At 39.4% G+C, this 20654-nt stretch overlaps 1 long non-coding RNA gene across 1 annotated transcript in view; it reads left to right on the top strand.

Moving 5' to 3' along the window:
• The window catches only part of LOC135230651 (uncharacterized), a 39915-nt gene that overhangs the window by 7165 nt on the left and 12096 nt on the right, over positions 1–20654 (top strand). The gene's annotated exons all lie outside the window — the stretch shown is intronic.

Genomic DNA, 20654 nt, shown 5'->3' with positions numbered 1-20654 from the left:
GTCACCCCTGGTAACCACTAATAAGCTTTGTTTTGTGTATATTTGCTTCTGCCCTATAAGTGAGATCAGAATGCATCTCTCCTTTTCTGACTGACTGACTTTTCTCAGCTTGGTGTTTTCAGGCTTCATCCATGTTGTCGTATGCATCAAGACTTCATTTTTGGGAGTGTGTGTAATATTCCATTGGAAGTCCCTGGCTTGCACCAACAGTTAATTGCTCATCTACTAGTTTGGGGGTTCAAACCCACCCAGAGACTTCTCAGAAGACAGGCCCGGTGATCTGCTTTTGAAAGGTCAGAGCCTTGAAAACCTTGTGGAGCAGTTCTACTCCATTGTGTGTACGTACCAAAGTTTGTGTATCCATTCACCTGCTGATGGACATTTTGGCTGTGTTCATCTTTTGCTTCTTGTGAAAAGTGCTGCAGTGAACAGTTGTATATAGATTTCCGCTTGCGTTCCTGCCTTGCATAGTGGCTGTTGTTGTTATTAGATGCTGTCGAGTTGATTCTGACTCATAGCGACCCTAGGTACAACACAACAAAACACTTCTGGGTCCTGCCCCATCATCAGAATTGTTGCTGTGTTTGAGCCCACTGTTGCAGCCACTGTGTCAGTCTGTCTTGTCAAGGTCTTCCTCTTTCTCCCTAACCCTCTACTTCACTAAGTGTCTTAGTTACCTAGTGCTGCTATAAGTGCAATACCACAAGTGGATGGCTTTAACAAAGAGAAATTTATTCTCTCCCAGTCTACGAGGCTAGAAGTCCAAACTCAGGGTGCCAACTCCCAGGGAATTCTTTCTATCTTTGTTGTTTCTGGGAGAAGGTCCTTGTCATGAATCATTTTCTCCTGGCCTAGGAGCTTCTCAGCACAGTGACCGTAGGTCCAAAGAATGTGCTCTGCTCCTGGCACATCTTTCTTGGTGGCATGAGGTACTTATATCTCTCTGATTACATTTCTCTCCTTTTATCTCTTGGAAGATAAAAGGTGATAGAGGTCACACCCCAGGGAACCTCCCCTTCCATCGGATCTGGGCTGTGACTTTCGTAAACGCGTTTCATCCCTTTCTATTCAATCCATGACATTCCACCTTGTTGTTGTTGTTGCTAGGTGCCATCGAGTCGGTTCTGACTCATAGTGACCCTATGCACAACAGAGCGAAACACTGCCCGGTCCTGCGCTATCCTTACAATCGTAGTTATACTGGAGCTTATTGTTGCAGCCACTGTGTCAATCCACCTCATTGAGGGTCTTCCTCTTTTCCGGTGACCCTGTACTCTGCCAAGCATGATGTCCTTCTGCAGGTACTGATTGCTCCTGACAACGTGTCCAAAGTATGTAAGATGCAGTCTCACCATCCTTGCCTCTAAGGAGCATTCTGCTGCACTTCTTCCAAGACAGATTTGTTCGTTCTTTTGGAGGTCCATGGTATATTCAGTATTCTTCGCCAACACCACAATTCAAAGGTGTCAGTTCTACTTTGGTCTTCCTTATTCATTGTCCAGCTTTCACACGTGTATGATGTGATTGAAAATACCATGGCTTGGGTCAGGCACATCTTAGTCTTCAGGTGACATCTTTGCTCTTCAACACTTTGAAGAGGTCCTTTGCAGCAGATTTGCCCAATGCAACGCGTCTTATGATTTCTTGACTGCTGCTTCCATGGGTGTTGATTGTGGATCCAAGTAAAATGAAATCCTTGACAACTTCACTGTTTTCTTCGTTTGTCATGATGTTGCTCATCAGTCCAGTTGTGAGAATTTTTGTTTTCTTTATGTTGAGGTGTAATCCATACTGAAGGCTGTGGTCTTTGATCTTCATCTGTAAGTGCTTCAAGTCCTCTTCACTTTCAGCAAGCAAGGTTGTGTCATCTGCATAACGCTAGTTGTTAATGAGTCTTTCTCCAATCCTGATGCCCCATTCTTCTTCATATAGTCCAGCTTCTCGTATTATTTGCTCAGCATGCAGATTGAATAGGTATGGTGAAAGAATACAACCCTGATGCACACCTTTCTTTACTTTAAACCAATTAGTATCCCCTTGTTCTGTCCAAAGAACTGCCTGTTGATCTATGTAAAGGTTCCTCAAGAGCACAATTAAGCGTTCTGGAATTCCCATTCTTTGTGTTATCCATAGTTTGTTATGATCCACACAGTCGAATGCCTTTGCATAGTCAATAAAACACAGGTACACATCCTTCAGGTATTCTCTGCTTTCAGCCAGGATCCCTCTGACAGCAGCAATGATATCCCTGATTCCACATCCTCTTCTGAAACCTGCCTGAGTTTCTGGCAGTTCCCTGTCGACATACTGCTGTAGCCGTTTTTGAATGATCCTCAGCAAAATTTTCCTTGTATGTGATATTAACGATATTCTATAACTTCCACATTCGGTTGGATCACCTTTCTTTGGAATAGGCATAAATATGGATCTCTTCCAGTCAGTTGGCCAGGAAGCTGTCTTCCATATTTCTTGGCATAGACGAGTGAGCACGTCCAGCGCTACATCTGTTTGTTGAAACATCTCAACTGATATTCCATCAATTCCTGGAGCCTCGTTTTTCGCCAGTGCTTTCAGAGCGGCTTGGACTTCTTCCTTCAGTACCATCGGTTCCTGATCATATGCCACCTCTTGAAATGGTTGAATATCAACTAACTCTTTTTGGTATAATGACTCTGTGTATTCCTTCCATCTTCTTTTGATGCTTCCTGCATCGTTTAATATTTTCCCCATGGAATCCTTCACTATTGCAACTCGAGGTTTGAATTTTTTCTTCAATCCTTTCAGCTTGAGAAATGCCAAGTGTGTTCTTCCCTTTTGGTTTTCCATCTGCAGCTCCTTGTACATGTCATTATAATACTTTGTCTTCTCAGCTGCCCTTTGAAATCTTCTGGTCAGTTCTTTTACTTCATCAATTCTTCCTTTTGCTTTAGCTGTTCGACGCTCAAGAGCAAGGTTCAGAGTCTCCTCTGACATCCATCTTGGTCTTTGTTTCCTGTCTTTTCAATGACGTCTTGCTTTCTTCATGGATGATGTCCTTGATGTCATTCCACAACTCATCTGGTCTGCGGTCACTAGTGTTCAATGCATCAAACCTATTCTTGAGATGGTCTCTAAATTCAGGTGGGGTATATTCAAAGTCATATTTTGGGTCTTGTGGACTTGCTCTGATTTTCTTCAGTTTCAGCTTGAACTTGCATATGAGCAATGGATGGTCTGTTCCCCAGTCGGCCCCTGGCCTTGTTCTGGCTGATGATATTGAGCTTTTCCATCATCTCTTTCCACAGATGTAGTCAGTTTGATTTCTGTGTGTTCCATCTGGTGAGGTCCATGTGTGTAGTCACTGTATATGTTGGTGAAAGAAGGTATTTGTAATGAAGAAGTCATTGGTCTTGCAAAATTCTGTCATTTGATCTCCAGCACTGTTTCTATCACCAAAGCCATATTTTCCAACTACTGATCCTTCTTCTTTGTTTCCAGCTTTCGCATTCCAACCGGCAGTAATTTTCAATGCATCTTGATTGCATGTTAGATCAATTTCAGACTGTAGCAGCTGATAAAAATCTTCTCTTTCTTCATCTTTGGCCCTAGTGTTTGGCGCGTAAATTTGAATAATAGTCGTATTAACTGGTCTTCCTTGTAGGCGTATGGATATTATCCTATCACTGACAGCGTTGTGCTTCAGGATGAATCTTGAAATATCCTTTTTGTTGATGAATGCAACACCATTTCTCTTCGAGTTGTCATTCCCAACATAGTAGACTATATGATTGTCCGATTCAAAATGGCCAATACCAGTGCATTTCAGCTCACTAATGCCTAGGATATCAATGTTTATGCGTTCCATTTCATTTTTGCCAATTTCCAATTTTCCTAGATTCATACTTCATACATTCCAGGTTCCAATTATTAATGGATGTTTGCAGGTGTTTCTTCTCATTTTGAGTCGTGCCACATCAGCAGATGAAGGTCCCAAAAGCTTTATTCCATCCACGTCATTAAGGTCGACTCTACTTTGAGGAGGCAGCTCTTCCCCAGTGATCTTTTGAGTGCCTTCCAACCTGAGGGGCTCATTTTCAGGCAGTATATCAGACAGTGTTCCAGTGCTATTCCTAAGGTTTTCACTGGCTAATGCTTTTCAGAAGTAGACTGCCGGGTCCTTGTTCCTAGTCTGTCTTAGTCTGGAAGCTCAGCTGAAACCTGTCCTCCATGGGCAACCCTGCTGGTATCTGAATACCAGTGGCATAGCTTCCAGCATCACAACAACACAAAAGCCCCTACAGTATGACAAACTGCCAGACACGTGGGGGTTCCAGCTGTAGACCCCCAAAATTCATGTCCTTGCCACATGTAAAACACTTTCACCCCCTTATATCATCCCAAAAGCCTTAACTCCAAGTCCAAATTCTTTCCTGTTGCATAATTTCTCTTCATCTGTGAAATCTAGAAGTTTTTTTGCTTTCAAAGTAGAATAATGGAACAGGCACAAGGTAAACCTTTCTATTAGAAATGGTAGAAATTGGAGGGAACGAGGAGATGGGGTCATTACCAACAATTTACATTACCTCTCAAGGGTCGAAAATAACCCTCTGTTCTGAGAGACCATCTGGGTAATGGCCCTGCCCTCCAGATACGAAGTGTTGGCTACAATCTCTGAATTCTGGCTGGAGTCCCCTAGGGCTTGAACTTCAGCTCTACCTCCCAGGCCCACGGGAACGGCAACTCTGTTCCATCAGCTTTGGGCAGCCCCATTCTCCTAGTCCATCTGAGTGGCGACTCTATCCACTCGGCCTTAGCAAACCCCATTCTTCTGCCCTTTGAGCATGGCAGCCCTGCCCCGTCAGCTTTGGTCAGTGAATCTGGCCCAATCCTTTAGCAAAATATTACTTTCATGTGATGTTAGTGACACTGTTGGATAAATTCCACATTCTGTTGGATCACCATTCTTTAGAATGGGCACATATATCTCTTCCAGTTTGTTGGCCAGTTAGCCAACATCCAAATTTCTTGCCATAGATGCGTGAGTACTTCCATTGCTGCATGCATTTGTTGAAACATCTCAACTGGTGCTTAATTCCTAGAGCCGTGTTTTTCACCAATGTCTTCAGTGTAGCCTATGTTTGAGGCCATTGTTGATGCCACTGTGTCAATCCATCTTGTTGAGGCTCTTCCTCTGTTCTGCTGACCTTGTCCTTTACCAAACATAATATCCAGGAGGATTGGTCCCTCTTGGTAACCCGTCCAAAGTAAGTGAGGCGAAATTTTCCCATCCACCGTCTAAGGAGCATTCTGGCCATACTTCTTGTAAGATCTATTTGTTTATTTCAGCAGTCGATGGTATATTATTCAATATTCTTTGCCAACACTATCATTTAGGTGTCTGTAAAGACTCTAACGATCCCTGGTGGTGCAGTAGTTAAGCACTCAGCTGCTAAGGAAAAGGTCAGTGGTTTGAACCCACCAGCCCCTCCGTGGAATAAAGACGTGGCAGTGTGTTTCCATAAAGATGAAAGCCTCAGAAACCCTGTGGGGGCAGTTTTCTGTCTGTAATGTCACTATGAGTTGGAATTGATAGCTATGGGTAAAGACTTTTACTCTGTGAGATTAAGGTGAGAGTAAGAGATGAAGCAAGCTCAGATTTTGGCCAGTCCAAATGGAAGTCCAAAGCCAAGCCACCCCTGCCAAAGCAATGTGTGGGAAAGGAACCCAAGACTGTGTCGAGTTTGGATTTGGGTGAGGATCTGGAGTCTGACCTGAAATTAGATTCTGCAGGCATGGAGGCACAACTACTAGAGTGAGGGCATGTGGAGTTCAATTTATTAATGGAGTATTAGCTCATGCCTGTCTCACAGTGGGTGTAGTGGGTCCCCGAACCCATACTGTAGTGATTTCCCCAGATCCAGAATGCGTAATTGGAATAGTCATGCTCAGCAACTGGCAGAAGCCACATGCTGGCTCCCTGACACATGGAGCGAGGGATATTATGGTACGAAAGTCTAAGTAGAAGCCATTAGAACTGCCCCTACCTAGGAATATAGGAAAGCAAAAGCAATGCTGCATTCCTGGAGGGATTGGAGAGATTACTGCCACCATCAAGGATTTGAAGAATGCATGGGTATTGATTCCCACCACATCCGTATTGAACTGGCCTGTTTGTCTCGTGAAAAAACAAATGGATCTTAGAGAATGACAGTGGATTATTGAAAACTTAACCAGGTGGAGACTGCAATTGCAGCTGCTGTTCCAGATGTGGTTTCATTGCCTTAGCAAATGAATATATCTCCTGGTATCTCGTATGGACCTGTTGATGTGTGTAATGCCTTTTTCTCCATACCTGTTTCAAAGGACCTCCAGAAGCCATAAGCCTTCAGCTGGCAAGGCCAGCAGTACACCTTTACTCTTCTGCCTCGGTGGTGTATCAACTCTCCAGTCTCATGTCATTTCAGCCTGAAGGGATCTCATTACCACCAAGCAAGAAGAGAGAGAAGAGGACTGCCTACTTTGGACACAGGGTCCCTGCACTGAGAAGCTCCTGGACCCAGGGTAAGACTGATGACAAGGACTTTCCTGAAGAGCCTTCCCTTGGAGCTTGTGCCTGAATTTAGCCTTCTAGCCTCCTAAACTGTGAGAGAATAAATTTCTTTTTGTTAAAGACATTTTCTTGTGGCATTTTTGTTGTAGCAGTGCTAGATATCTATGGCAAAATTCAAAGCCAACCTTCTTTGAGTAGAATATTTACACAGCTACAGGTCTCCTGTTGCTGTATTTATCATCTATTCTTGTTAAAAAGTTGCGGTGCTATTAAATTTTTTTGCTAAATTTTTAAACACAAATAAAAATGTTAATCTTGGAAATTTGCTGTAATTCCATTGGCATGTATATTTTATTACCACAGCAATTCTGAGACTCAAAATATTTTTTATCGTACTAGCTTTATGTGTAGTATTTGGGGGAAGAATTAAGAGAACAGAGAATTTAGAAATGGGTAATCCAAAGCATGAGATCGCAAACACTGTCATGAACTGGGGTTTGAGTCATAAGACAGAAAAAGAAACAGTGAATGAATATTCACGTTCTCTTCTCCTCCTGCAGGAAGTCTGACATTGGCCTGCATCTTGCCACATCCATCTTGACCTGTCTGTGTGTTCAGTACTTCACATTCTAACCAGAATATCCTTGCAAAAATAAATCAAATGACTCCCGTGTTTACAATCCTTTCATGAATTCTCATTAGTTTTAGGAGAACTTTCAAATTCTGAATGCAGCCTATTCAGTCTTCCATTATCTGGCGCCTAAAACTTCAGTTATTACTTTCCCTGTTTCACTCTCTGGACTGCAATCATAAGGAAACTGCAAATACCCTGTCATCTCTACTGTTCCATTCATCCTAAATTGTCCCTCTCCAGCCCCGACTGCTAACTAGATTTTACCAATCTTTCAGGTCTCTGATCAAATGTAACTTCTTCAGAAAGTATACTTCCGGGCCATTACTGTTCTTCCTCACGGCATCTGGGATTCTCTTTATACTCCTTCTCACATGTCAATTATTTGTGCAACAATATAGAGGTTTTCAGTGGTATATAGGGCTAACGTGTCTACAGATGCATTGTCATAGGCCCGTTTGTGATCTACACACAGCTTGTTGCCTCAGCATTCATTAATCCCTCCTAGCTACCTGCCCACCCAAGTTCTCACATGGCCATTCTTATCTTGTCACATGGTCTCTCGACAGTTGTAGCCTCCACCCTCCCTGAGGACTCCAAATGCATATCTCTAGACAGGATCACTCCAGATTGTTAGATTCTCCACATGGAAGTTTAATAGATACATCAAGTTTGACATGTTCAAAATCCTAATCCTTGTTTTTATTGTTAGATCTCATTGAGTCAATTGTGACTCATAGCGATCCTGTGTACAACAGAGTGAAACACTGCCTGGTCCTGCACCATCCTCACAATCATTGTTATGCCGGAGCCCATTGTTGCAGCCACTGCGTCAATCCATCTCGTTGGGGGTCTTCCACTTTTTCGATGACCCTCTTGTTGACCAAGGTTGATATCTTTCTCCAGGGACTGATCCCTCATGATAACATGTCAAAAGAAAGTGAGACCAAACCTGGACATTATTTCTTGGAATGAGCATTCTGGCTGTACTTGTTCCAAGACAGATTTGTTTGTTCCACCAGTACTCATGGCATATTCAATATTCTTTGCTGATACCGTAATTCAAAGTTATCAATTCTTTGGTCTTCCGTAGGCATTGTCCAGCTCTCTCATGCATGTGAGGTACTTGAAAACAGCATGGCTTGGTAAGGTGCACCTTAGTTGTTAAAGTGATAGCTTTGCCTTTTAGCACTTTAAAGAGGTCTTTTGCAGTAGGTTTGCCCGATGCAATACGTCATCTGATTTTTTTTAATTTTTTTTTGTGCTTTAAGTGAAAGTTTAGAAATCAAGTCAGTGTCTCATACAAAAATTTATACATACTTTGCTATATACTCCTAATTGCTCTCCTACTAATAAAACAACACACCCCTTCCCTCCATTCTCTCTTTTCGTGTCCATTCAGCCAGCTTCTGACCCCCTCTGCCCTCCCATCTCCCCTGCATACAGGAGATGCCAACATAGTCTCATGTGTCCTCTTGATCCGAGAAGCTTCTTCACCAGTATCATTTTCCATCCCATATTCCAGTCTAATCCCTGTCTGAAGAGTTGGCTTTGAGAATGGTTCCTGTTTTGGGCTAATAGAAGGTCTGGGGACTGTAGCCTCTGGGGTCCTTCTAGTCCCATTCTGACAATTAAGTCTGGTCTTTTTATGAGAATTAGGGGTCTGCATCCCACTGCTCTCCTGATCTCTCAGGGCTTCTTTGTTGTGTTCCCTGTCAGAGGAGTCATTGGTTGTGGGCAGGCACCATCTAGTTCTTCTGGTCTCAGGCTGGTGTAGTCTCTGGTTTGTGTGGTCTTTTCTGTCTCTTAGGCTCATAGTTACCTTGTGTCTTTGGTGTTCTTCATTCTTCCTTGCTCCAGGTGGATTGAGACCAGTTGATGCATCTTAGATGGCTACTTGCCAGCGTTTAAGACCCCAGAGGCCACTCTCCAAAGTGGGATGCAGAATGCTTTCTTAATAGGTTTATTATGGCAATTGACTTCGATGTCTCCTGAAACCATTGTGTCCAAACCCCTGCCCGTGCTACACTGGCCTTTGAAGCATTCAGTTTAATCAGGAAACTAATTTGCTTTTGGATTAGTCCAGTTGTGTTGACCTTTCCTGTATTGTGTGTTGTCTTTCCCTTCACCAAAAAAAAAAAAAAAAACTTATCTACTATCTAATTAGTGAAAAGCCCTTTCCCTCCCGCCCTCCATCCACCCTCTTATAACCATCAAAGAATATTTTCTCCTCTGTTTAAACTATTTCTCCAGCTCTTATACTAGTGGTCTTACACAATATTTGTACTTTTGCATCTAACTAATTTCACTCAGCATAATGTCTTTCAGATTTTTCCATGTTATAAAAAGTTTCATGGATTCATCATTGTTCTTTATTGATGTGTTGTGTTCCATTGTGCAAATATACCATAATTTATTTATCCATTTACCCTTTGATGGCCACCTTGGTTGCGTCCAACTTTTTGCTGTTGTAAACAGAGCTGCAGTGAACATGGGTGTGCATATATATGTCATGTAAAGGCTCTTATTTCTCAAGGATGTATTCCAAGGAGTGGGATTGCTGGATCGTATGGTAGTTCGATTTCTAGTTTTTTTTTTTTTTTTTTGTATTTATTTATTTTTTTTATTTTTATTTTTTTTAAATTTTTATTAAGCTTCAAGTGAACATTTACCATTCCAATCAGTCTGTCACATGTAGGTTTACATACATCTTACTCCCTTCTCCCACTTGCTCTCCCCCTATTGAGTCAGCCCTTACAGTCTCTCATTTCGTGCCAATTTTACCTTCTTCCATCTCTCTCTATCTTCCCATCCCCCCTCCAGTCAAGAGTTGCCAACACACTCTCCCGTGTCCACCTGATTTAATTAGCTCGCTCTTCATCAGTATCTCTCTCCCCCCCCACTGACCAGTCCTTTTCATGCCTGATGATTTGTCTTCGGGGTTGGTTCCTGTCCTGTGTCATCAGAAGTTCTGGGGAGCATTGTCTCTGGGATTCCTCTAGTCGCAATCATACCATTAGGTGTGGTCTTTTAATGAGAATTTGGGGTCTGTATCCCATTGGTCTCCTGCTCCCTCAGGAGTTGTCTCTTGTGCTCCCTGACAGGGCAGACATCGATTGTGGCCGGGCACCAACTTGTTCTTCTGGTCTCAGGATATTGTAGGTCTCTGGTTCAAGTGGCCCTTTCTGTCTCTTGGGTTCTTAGTTGTCGTGTGACCTTGGTGTTCTTCCTTTGCCTTTGCTCCCGGTGGGTTGAGACCAATTAATGTATTTTAGATGGCTGCTTGTTGGCATTTAGGACCCCAGGTGCCACAATTCAAAGTGGGATGCAGAGTGTTTTCATAATAGAATTGTTTTGCCCATTGATTTAGAAGTCCTCTCAAACCAAGTTCCCCAGACCCCAGCCCCTGCTTCGCTATCCTTTGAAGCTTTCATTTTATCTCGGAAACTTCTTTACTTTTAATCCTGTCCAATTAGGCTGACCTTCCTTGTTTTGAGTGTTGTCTTTCCCTTCACCCAAAGCAGTTCCCATCTACAGATTGATCAATAAAAAGCCCTCTCCCTCCCTCCCTCCCTCCCTCCCCCCTTTGTAACCACAAAAGTATGTGTTCTTTTCCGTTTTTTCTATTCCTCAAGATCTTATAATAGTGGTCTTATACAATATTTGTCCTTTTGCAACTGACTCATTTCGCTCAGCATAATGCCTTCCAGATTCCTCCATGTTATGAAATGTTTCAGAGATTCGTCACTGTTCTTTATGGATGCGTAGTATTCCATTGTGTGAATATACCACAATTTATTTACCCATTCGTCCGTTGATGGACATCTTGGTTGCTTCCAGCTTTTTGCTATTGTAAACAGAGCTGCAATAAACATGGGTGTGCATATATCTGTTTGTGTGAAGGGTCTTGTATTTTTAGGGTATATTCCGAGGAGTGGGATTTCTGGTTTGTATGATAGTTCTATTTCTAACTGTTTAAGATAATGCCAGATGGATTTCCACAGTGGTTGTACCATTTTACAATCCCACCAGCAGTGTATGAGAGTTCCAGTCTCTCCGCAGCCTCTCCAACATTTATTATTTTGTGATTTTTGAATTAATGCCAGTCTAGTTGGTGTCAGATGGAATCTCATCATAGTTTTAATTTGCACTTCTCTAATGACTAATGATCGAGAGCATTTTCTCATGTATCTGTTGGCTGCCTGAATATCTTCTTTAGTGAAATGTGTGTTCATATCCTTTGCCCACTTCTTGATTGGGTTGTTTGTCTTTTTGTGGTTGAGTTTTGACAGAATCATGTAGATTTTAGAGATCAGGCGCTGGTCTGAGATGTCATAGCTGAATATTCTTTCCCAGTCTGTAGGTGGTCTTTTTACTCTTTTGGTGAAGTCTTTAGATGAGCATAGGTGTTTGATTTTTAGGAGCTCCCAGTTATCGGGTTTCTCTTCATCATTTTTGGTAATGTTTTGTATTCTGTTTATGCCCTGTATTAGGGCTCCTAGGGTAGATCCTATTTTTTCTTCCAAGATTTTTATCGTTTTAGTCTTTATGTTTAGGTCTTTGATCCACTTGGAGTTAGTTTTTGTGCATGGTGTGAGGTATGGGTCCTGTTTCATTCTTTTGCAAATGGATATCCAGGTATGCCAGCACCATTTGTTAAAAAGACTATTATTTCCCCAATTGACTGACACTGGTCCTTTGTCAAATATCAGCTGCTCATACGTGGATGGATTTATATCTGGATTCTCAATTCTGTTCCATTGGTCTATGTGCCTGTTGTTGTACCAGTACCAGGCTGTTTTGACTACTGTAGCTATATAATAGGTTCTGAAATCAGGTAGGGTGAGGCCTCCCACTTTCTTCTTCTTTTTCAGTAATGTTTTGCTTATCCGGGGATTCTTTCCTTTCCATATGAAATTAGTGATTTGTTTCTCTATTCCCTTAAAGTATGACATTGGTATTTGGATTGGAAGTGCGTTGTATGTATAAATGCCTTTTGGTAGAACAGACATTTTTACTATGTTGAGTCTTCCTATCCATGAGCAGGGTATGTTTTTCCATTTGAGCGTGTCCTTTTGAATTTCTTGTAGCAGAGTTTTATAGTTTTCTTTGTATAGGTCTTTTACTTCCTTGGTAAGATTTATTCCTAAGTATTTTATCTTCTTGGGGGCTACTGTGAATGGTATTGATTTGGTTATTTCCTCTTCGGTGTTCTTTTTGTTGATGTAGAGGAATCCAAGTGATTTTTGTATGTTTATTTTATATCCTGAGACTCTTCCAAACTCTTCTATTAGTTTCAGTAGTTTTCTGGAGGATTTCTTAGGGTTTTCCATGTATACGATCATGTCATCTGCAAATAGTGATAGCTTTACTTCCTCCTTACCAATCTGAATACCCTTTATTTCTTTGTCTAGCCTAATTGCCCTGGCTAGGACTTCAAGTACGATGTTGAATAAGAGCGGTGATAAAGGGCATCCTTTTCTGGTTCCCGTTCTCAAGGGAAATGCTTTCAGGTTCTCTCCATTTAGAGTGATATTGGCCGTTGGCTTTGCATATATGCCCTTTATTATGTTGAGGAATTTTCCTTCAATTCCTATTTTGGTGAGAGTTTTTATCATAAATGGGTGTTGGACTTTGTCAAATGCCTTTTCTGCATCAATTGATAAGATCATGTGGTTTTTGTCTTTTGTTTTATTTATGTGATGGATTACATTAATGGTTTTTCTGATATTAAACCAGCCTTGCATACCTGGTATAAATCCCACTTGATCAGGGTGAATTATTTTTTTGATGTGTTGTTGGATTCTATTGGCTAGAATTTTATTAAGGATTTTTGCATCTATGTTCATGAGGGATATAGGTCTAAAATTTTCTTTTTTTGTAATGTCTTTACCTGGTTTTGGTATCAGGGAGATGGTGGCTTCATAGAATGAGTTGGGTAGTATTCCGTCTTTTTCTATACTTTGAAATACCTTCAATAGTAATGGTGTTAAGTCTTCTCTGAAGGTTTGGTAGAACTCTGCAGTGAAGCCATCTGGGCCAGGACTTTTTTTTGTTGGGAGTTTTTTGATTACCATTTCAATCTCTTTTTTTGTTATGGGTCTATTTAGTTGTTCTACTTCTGTATGTGTTAGTTTAGGTAAGTAGTGTTGTTCCAAGAATTTATCCATTTCTTCTAGGTTTTCAAATTTGTTAGAGTACAATTTTATGTAGTAATCTGATATGATTCTTTTGATTTCATTTGGTTCTGTTGTGATGTGGTCCTTCTCGTTTCTTATTCGGGTTATTTGTTTCCTGTTTTTCTTTAGTCAGTCTAGCCAATGGTTTATCAATTTTGTTAATTTTTTCAAAGAACCAACTTTTGGCTTTGTTAATTCTTTCAATTGTTTTTCTGTTCTCTAATTCATTTAGTTCAGCTCTAATTTTTATTATTTGTTTTCTTCGGGTGCCTGATGGATTCTTTTGTTGCTCACTTTCTATTTGCTCAAGTTGTCGGGACAGTTCTCTGATTTTGTCTCTTTCTTCTTTTTGTATGTGTGCATTTATCGATATAAATTGGCCTCTGAGCACTGCTTTTGCTGTGTCCCAGAGGTTTTGATAGGAAGTATTTTCATTCTCGTTGCTTTCTAAGAATTTCCTTATTCCCTCCTTGATGTCTTCTATAACCCAGTCTTTTTTCAGGAGGGTATTGTTCATTTTCCAAGTATTTGATTTCTTTTCCCTAGTTTTTCTGTTATTGATTTCTAGCTTCATTGCCTTGTGGTCTGAGAAGATGCTTTGTAATATTTCGATGTTTTGGATTCTGCAAAGATTTGTTTTATGCCCTAATATGTGGTCTATTCTAGAGAATGTTCCATGTGCGCTAGAAAAAAAAGTATATTTTGCAGCAGTTGGGTGGAGAGTTCTGTATAAGTCAATGAGGTCAAGTTGGTTGATTGTTGTAAGTAGGTCTTCCGTGTCTCTATTGAGCTTCTTACTGGATGTCCTGTCCTTCTCCGAAAGTGGTGTGTTGAAGTCTCCTACTATATATGTGGAGGTGTCTATCTCACTTTTCAATTCTGTTAAAATTTGATTTATGTATCTTGCAGCCCTGTCATTAGGTGCGTAAATATTTAATATGGTTATGTCTTCCTGATCAATTGTCCCTTTTATCATTATATAGTGCCCTTCTTTATCCTTTGTGGTGGATTTAAGTCTAAAGTCTATTTTGTCAGAAATTAATATTGCTACTCCTCTTCTTTTTTGCTTATTGTTTGCTTGATATACTTTTTTCCATCCTTTGAGTTTTAGTTTGTTTGTGTCTCTAAGTCTAAGGTGTGTCTCTTGTAGGCAGCATATAGATGGATCGTGTTTTTTTATCCAGTCCGTGACTCTCTGTCTCTTTATTGGTGCATTTAGTCCATTTACATTCAGCGTAATTATAGATAAGTAAGTTTTTAGTGCTGTCATTTTGATGCCTTTTTATGTGTGTTGTTGGCCATTTCATTTTTCCACATGCTTTTTTGTGCTGAGACGTTTTTCTTAGTAGCTTGTGAGATCCTCATTTTCATAATGTTTAACTTTGTGTTTATTGAGTCGTTACGTTTTTCTTGGCTTTTTTCTTGAGTTATGGAATTGATATTCCTTTTTGTGGTTACCTTTTTATTTACCCCTATTTTTCTAAGTAAAACCCTAACTTGTATCCTTCTATTTCGCCTTGTATCACTCTCCATCTGGCAGTTCAATGCCTCCTATATTTAGTCCCTCTTTTTGATTATTTTGATCGTTTAGCTATTGATTTCCATGATTTCCTGTTGTGTGTATTATTTTGTTTATTTATTTATTTTTTAGAATTAGTCTTAATTTGTTTGTTTTTGTGCTTTCCCTATTTGAGTTGCGTTGATATCAGGACGTTCTGTTTTGTGACCTTGTATTGTGCTGGTACCTGATATTATTGGTCATCAGGCCAAACAATCTCCTTTAGCATTTCTTGCAGTCTTGGTTTAGTTTTTGCAAATTCTCTAAACTTGTGTTTATCTGTAAATATCTTAATTTCTCCTTCATATTTCAGAGAGAGTTTTGCTGGATATATGATCCTTGGTTGGCAGTTTTTCTCGTTTAGTGCTCTGTATATGTCGTCCCATTCCCTTCTTGCCTGCATAGTTTCTGCTGAGTAGTCTGAACTTATTCTTATTGATTCTCCCTTGAAGGAAACCTTTCTTTTCTCCCTGGCTGCTTTTAAAATTTTCTGTTTGTCTTTGGTTTTGGCAAGTTTGATGATGATATGTCTTGGTGTTTTTCTTTTTGGATCAATCTTAAATGGGGTTCGATGAGCATCTTGGATAGATATCCTTTCTTCTTTCATGATGTCAGGGAAGTTTTGTGTCAGGAGTTCTTCAACTATTTTCTCTGTGTTTTCTGTCCCCCCTCCCTGTTCTGGGACTCCAATCACTCGCAAGTTATCCTTCTTGATAGAGTCCCACATGATTCTTAGGGTTTCTTCAGTTTTTTTAATTCTTTTATCTGATTTTTTTCCAGCTATGTTGGTGTTGTTTCCCTGGTCCTCCAGAAGTCCCAGTCTACATTCTAATTGCTCGAGTCTGCTCCTCTGACTTTCTATTGCGTTGTCAAATTCTGTAATTTTATTGTTAATCTTTTGGATTTCTACATGCTGTCTCTCTATGGATTCTTGCAACTTGTTAATTTTTCCACTATGTTCTTGAATAATCTTTTTGAGTTCTTCAACAGTTTTATCAGTGTGTTCCTTGGCTTTTTCTGCATTTATCCTAATTTCATTCGTGATATCTTTAAGCATTTTGTAAATTAGTTTTTTATATTCTGTATCTGATAATTCCAGGATTGTATCTTCATTTGGGAAAGATTTTGATTCTTTTGTTTGGGGGGTTGGAGAAGCTGTCATGGTCTGTTTCTTTATGTGGTTTGATATGGACTGCTGTCTCCGAGCCATCACTGGGAAACTAGATTTTCCAAGTAGTCAGCTGGTGCGTTGGCTCCTAGTTCTGAAAACAGTCGCTGTCTGCCCGTATTTGTTCGTCCTCCGTCTCTAAGTCTGTGCTTGTTGTTCAGAGTTCATAGATTGTTATGTATGTGATCGATTCCCTTGTTTTTCCGAGTCTTTGTTGCAAGAGGGATCCGCGGGAGCGTCCACCTAGTCCGCCATCTTGGCCCCCCTCTCTCTCGATTTCTAGTTTTTTAAGGAAGCACGAAATCAATTTCCAAAGTGGTTGTACCATTTTACATTCCCACCAGCAGTGTATAGGTGTTCCATTCATTCCACAACCTCTCCAATATTTATTCCTATGTGTTTTTTGGATTAAAGCCTGCCTTGCTGGAGTGAGATGGAATCGCGTTGTAGTTTTGATTTGCATTTCTCTGATGGCTAATGATCATGAGTATTTCCTCATGTGTCTGTTAGCTACCTGAGCCTTCTTTAGTGAAGTGCCTGTTCATATCCTTTGCCCATTTTTAATTGGATTATTTGTCTTTTTGTAGTTGAGTTTTTGTAGTATCATGTAGATTTTACAGATGAGGCGCTGATCGGAAATGCCATAGCTAAAAACTTTTTCCCAGTCTGTAGGTAATCTTTTTACTCTTTGGTGAAGTCTTTGGATGAGCATAGGTTTTTGTTTTTTAAGAGCTTCCACCAATCTAGTTTTTCTCCTGCATTGTTAGTAATGTTTAGTATACTGTTTATGCTATGTATTAGGGCTCCTAGTGTTGTCCCTGTTTTTTCTTCCATGATCTTTATCGTTTTAGATTTTATATTTAGTTCTTTGGTCCATTTTGAGCTTGTTTTTGTGCATGGTGTGAGGCATGGGCCTTGTTTCATTGCTTTGCAGATGGATATCCAGTTATGCCAGCACCGTGTGTTAAAAAGATTGTCTTTTCCCATTGAACTGACTTTGGGCCTTCGTCAAATATCAGGTGCTCATACGTGGATGGATTTATGTCTAGATTCTCAATTCTGTTCTGCTTGTCTATGTATGTGTTTTTGTACCAGTACCAGGCTGTTTTGACTACTGTGGCGGTGTAATAGGTTCTAAAATCAGGTAGAGTGAGGTCTCCCACTTTGTTCTTGTTTTTCAGTAATGCCTTACTTATCCGGGGTCTCTTTCCCTTCCTTATGAAGTTGGTGATTTGTTTCTCCATCTCATTAAAAAATATCATTGGAATTTGAATCGGAATTGCATTGTATCTATGGATGACTTTTGGTAGAATAGACATTTTCACAATGTTAAGTCTTCCTATCTGTGAGCAAGGTATGTTTTTCCACTTATGTAGGTGTCTTTTGGTTTCTTGCAGTAGTGTCTTGTAGTTTTCTTTGTATAGGTTTTTGCATTCTGGTAAGATTTATTCCTAAGTTATTTTATCTTCAGGGGGGCTGATGTAAATGGTATTGATTTGGTGATTTCATCTTCAGTGTTCTTTTTTTTTTTGGTGTAGAGGATTCCAACTGATTTTTGTATCTTTATCTTGTGTCTTGATACTCTGCTGAACTCTTCTATTAGTTTCAGTAGTTTTTTTGAGGATTCTTTAGCTTTTTCTGTATATAAGGTCATGTCATCTGCAAATAGAGGTACTTTTACTTCTTTACCAACCTGGATGCACTTTATTTTTTTATCTAGCCTAACTGCTCTGGCTAGGACCTCCAGCACAATGTTGAATAGGAGTGGTGATAAGGGGCATCCTTGTCTGGTTCCCTTTCTCAAGGGGAATGGTTTCAGAATCTCTCTGTTTAGGATGATGTTGGCTATTGGCTTTGTATAAGTGCCTTTTATTGTTTTGAGGAATTTTCCTTCTATTCCTATTTTGCTGAATGATTTTATTATGAATGAGTGTTGAACTTTGTCAAATGCCTTTTCTGCATCAATTGATAAAATCATGTAGTTCATTTATTTTGTTTTATTTATATGAGGAATTATATTAATTGTTTTTCTAATGTTGAACCATCCCTGCGTAAGTGTTATGAATCCCACTTGGTCATGGTGAATTATTTTTTTGATATGTGTTGTTGAATTCTGTTGGCGAGAATTTTGTTGAGGATTTTTGCATCTAAGTTCATGAGGGATATAAGTCTGTAATTTTCTTTTTTTGTGGTGTCTTTACCTGGTTTTGGTGTCAGGGATATGTTGGCTTCATAGACTGAGTTTGGGAGTATTCTTTCTTTTTCTATGCTCTGAAATACCTTCAGTAGTAGTGGTGTTACTCCTTCTCTGAAAATCTGGTAGAACTCTGTAGTGAAGCCGTGAAGGTCAGGGTTTTTTTTTTGTTGGGATTTTGATTTCCTTTTCAGTATCTTCTTTTGTTATGAGTCTATTTAGTTGTTCTAGTTCTGTTTGTGGTAGTTTAGGTAGGTAGTGTGTTTCTAGGAATTCCCAGATTTCCTCTAGGTTTTCAAATTTGTTAGAGTACAATTTTTCATAGTAATCTGATATGATTCCTTTAATTTCACTTGGGTCTGTTATGATATCGCCCATCTCATTTCTTACTTGGGTTATTTGTTTCCTTTCCTGTTTTTCTTTTGTCAGTCTGGCCAATGATTTATCAATTTTTTAAATTTTTTTCAGAGAACCAGCTTTTGGTCTTGTTAGCTCTTTCAATTGTTTTTCTGTTCTCTAATTCATTTAATTTTGCTCTACTTTTTATTATTTGCTTTCTTCTGGTGCCTGAGGGTTTGCTTCTTTCTATTTGTTCAAGTTGTAGGAATAATTCTTTGATTTTGGCCGTTTCTTCTGTTTGGATACATGCATTTCTTGATATAAATTGACCTCTGAGTACTGGTTGCCCTGTGTCCCAACGGTTCTGATAGGAAGTATTTTCACTGTGATTGGATTCTATGAATTTCTTTATTGCCTCCTTAATGTCTCCTATAAGCCAGTCTTTTTTGAGCCTGGTATTGTTCAGTTTCCAAGTATTTGATTTTTTTTATCCTGGTTTTTCTGTTACTGATTTCTACTTTTTTGGTCTTATGGTTAGAGAAGATGTTTTGTAATATTTTGATGTTTTGGATTCTGCAAAGGCTTGCTTTATGACCTAATATGTGGTCTCTTCTAGAAAATGTTCCATGTGCAGTAGGAAAAAAAGTATACTTGGTTGCTCGTGGGTAGAGTGTTCTGTATATGTCTATGAGGTTGAGTTGGTTGTTTGTGGCATTTATTGTCTTTATTGAGCTTCTTACTGGATGTCCTGTCCATCACCGAAAATGGTGTGTTGAAGTCTCGTACTACAATTGTGGAGCTGTCTATCTCACTTTTCAATACTGTTAGGGCTTTTTTTATGTATCTTGCAGCCCCGTCATTGGGTGCATAAATATTTAATATGTTTATATCTTCCTGGTATATTGTCCCTTTAATCATTATATAGTGTCTTTCTTTATCCTTTGTGGTGAATTTAACTTTAAAGTCTATTTTGTCAGAAATTAGTATTGCCACTCCTTCTCATTTTTGCTTGTTTTTCACTTGATATATTTTTTTCCATCCTTTGAGCTTGAGCTTGTGTCTCTAAGTCTAAGGTGTGTCTCTTGTAGGCAGCACATAGCTGCATTATGTTTTTTTGAATCAAATTTGCAACTCTTTGTCTCTTTATTGGTGCATTTAGTCCATTTACATTCAGTGTAATTATAGATAGGTGTGAGTTTAGTGTTGTCATTTTGATGCCTTTTTTTGTGTGTTGTTAACAGTTTCATATATCCACTTTCTTTTTTGTGCTGAGAAGTTTTTCTTTGTAAATTGTGTGTTCTGTTTTTCAGTGTAGTTGATTTTGTTTTTGCTGAGTCTTTATGTTTATCTTGGTTTTTATTTTGAAATATGGGATTGTTAGTCTTCTTTGTGGTTACCTTAATATTTACCCCTGTTTTTCTAAGTATAAACCTAACTCATATCTCCATGTATTGCCTTGATTTCCTTTCCATGTAGAAGATCTGTGCCTACTTTATTTAGTCTCCCTTTATTGATTATTGTCATCTTTCATGTAATGACATCAGCGATTCCTTGTTTTGAGCTTTTTTTTAATCTTATTTTTGTGATTTCCCTATCTGAGTTGATATTGCAATTCTCTGTTCTGTGTCCTAGTGTTGTGTTGATTTCTGATATTATTGATTTTCTAAGCAGAGAATTCCCTTTAGTATTTCTTGTAGTTTTGGTTTGGTTTTTGCAAATTCCCTAAGCTTGTGTTTATCTGTAAATGACTTAATTTTGCCTTCCTATTTCAGAGTCAGTTTTGCTGGATATGTGATTCTTAACTGGCAGTTTATCTCCTTCAATGCTCAATATATGTCATCCCATTGCCTTCTTGCCTTCATGGTTTCTGCCACGTAATCTGAACTTATTGATTCTCCTTTGTAGGTGACTTTTTGCATATCCCTGGCTGCTCTTAAAATTTTCTCTTTATCTTTGGTTTGGCAAGTTTGAGGATAATATGTCTTGGTGACTTTCTTTTGAGGTCTACATTGTATGGGGTTTGATGAATATCTTGAATAGATATCCTTTCTCCTTT

The sequence above is a fragment of the Loxodonta africana genome, chromosome 3 (assembly GCF_030014295.1).
Source record: "Loxodonta africana isolate mLoxAfr1 chromosome 3, mLoxAfr1.hap2, whole genome shotgun sequence".
Classification (NCBI taxonomy): Eukaryota; Metazoa; Chordata; class Mammalia; order Proboscidea; family Elephantidae; genus Loxodonta; species Loxodonta africana.
This window is presented reverse-complemented; position numbering and strand designations above follow the sequence as displayed.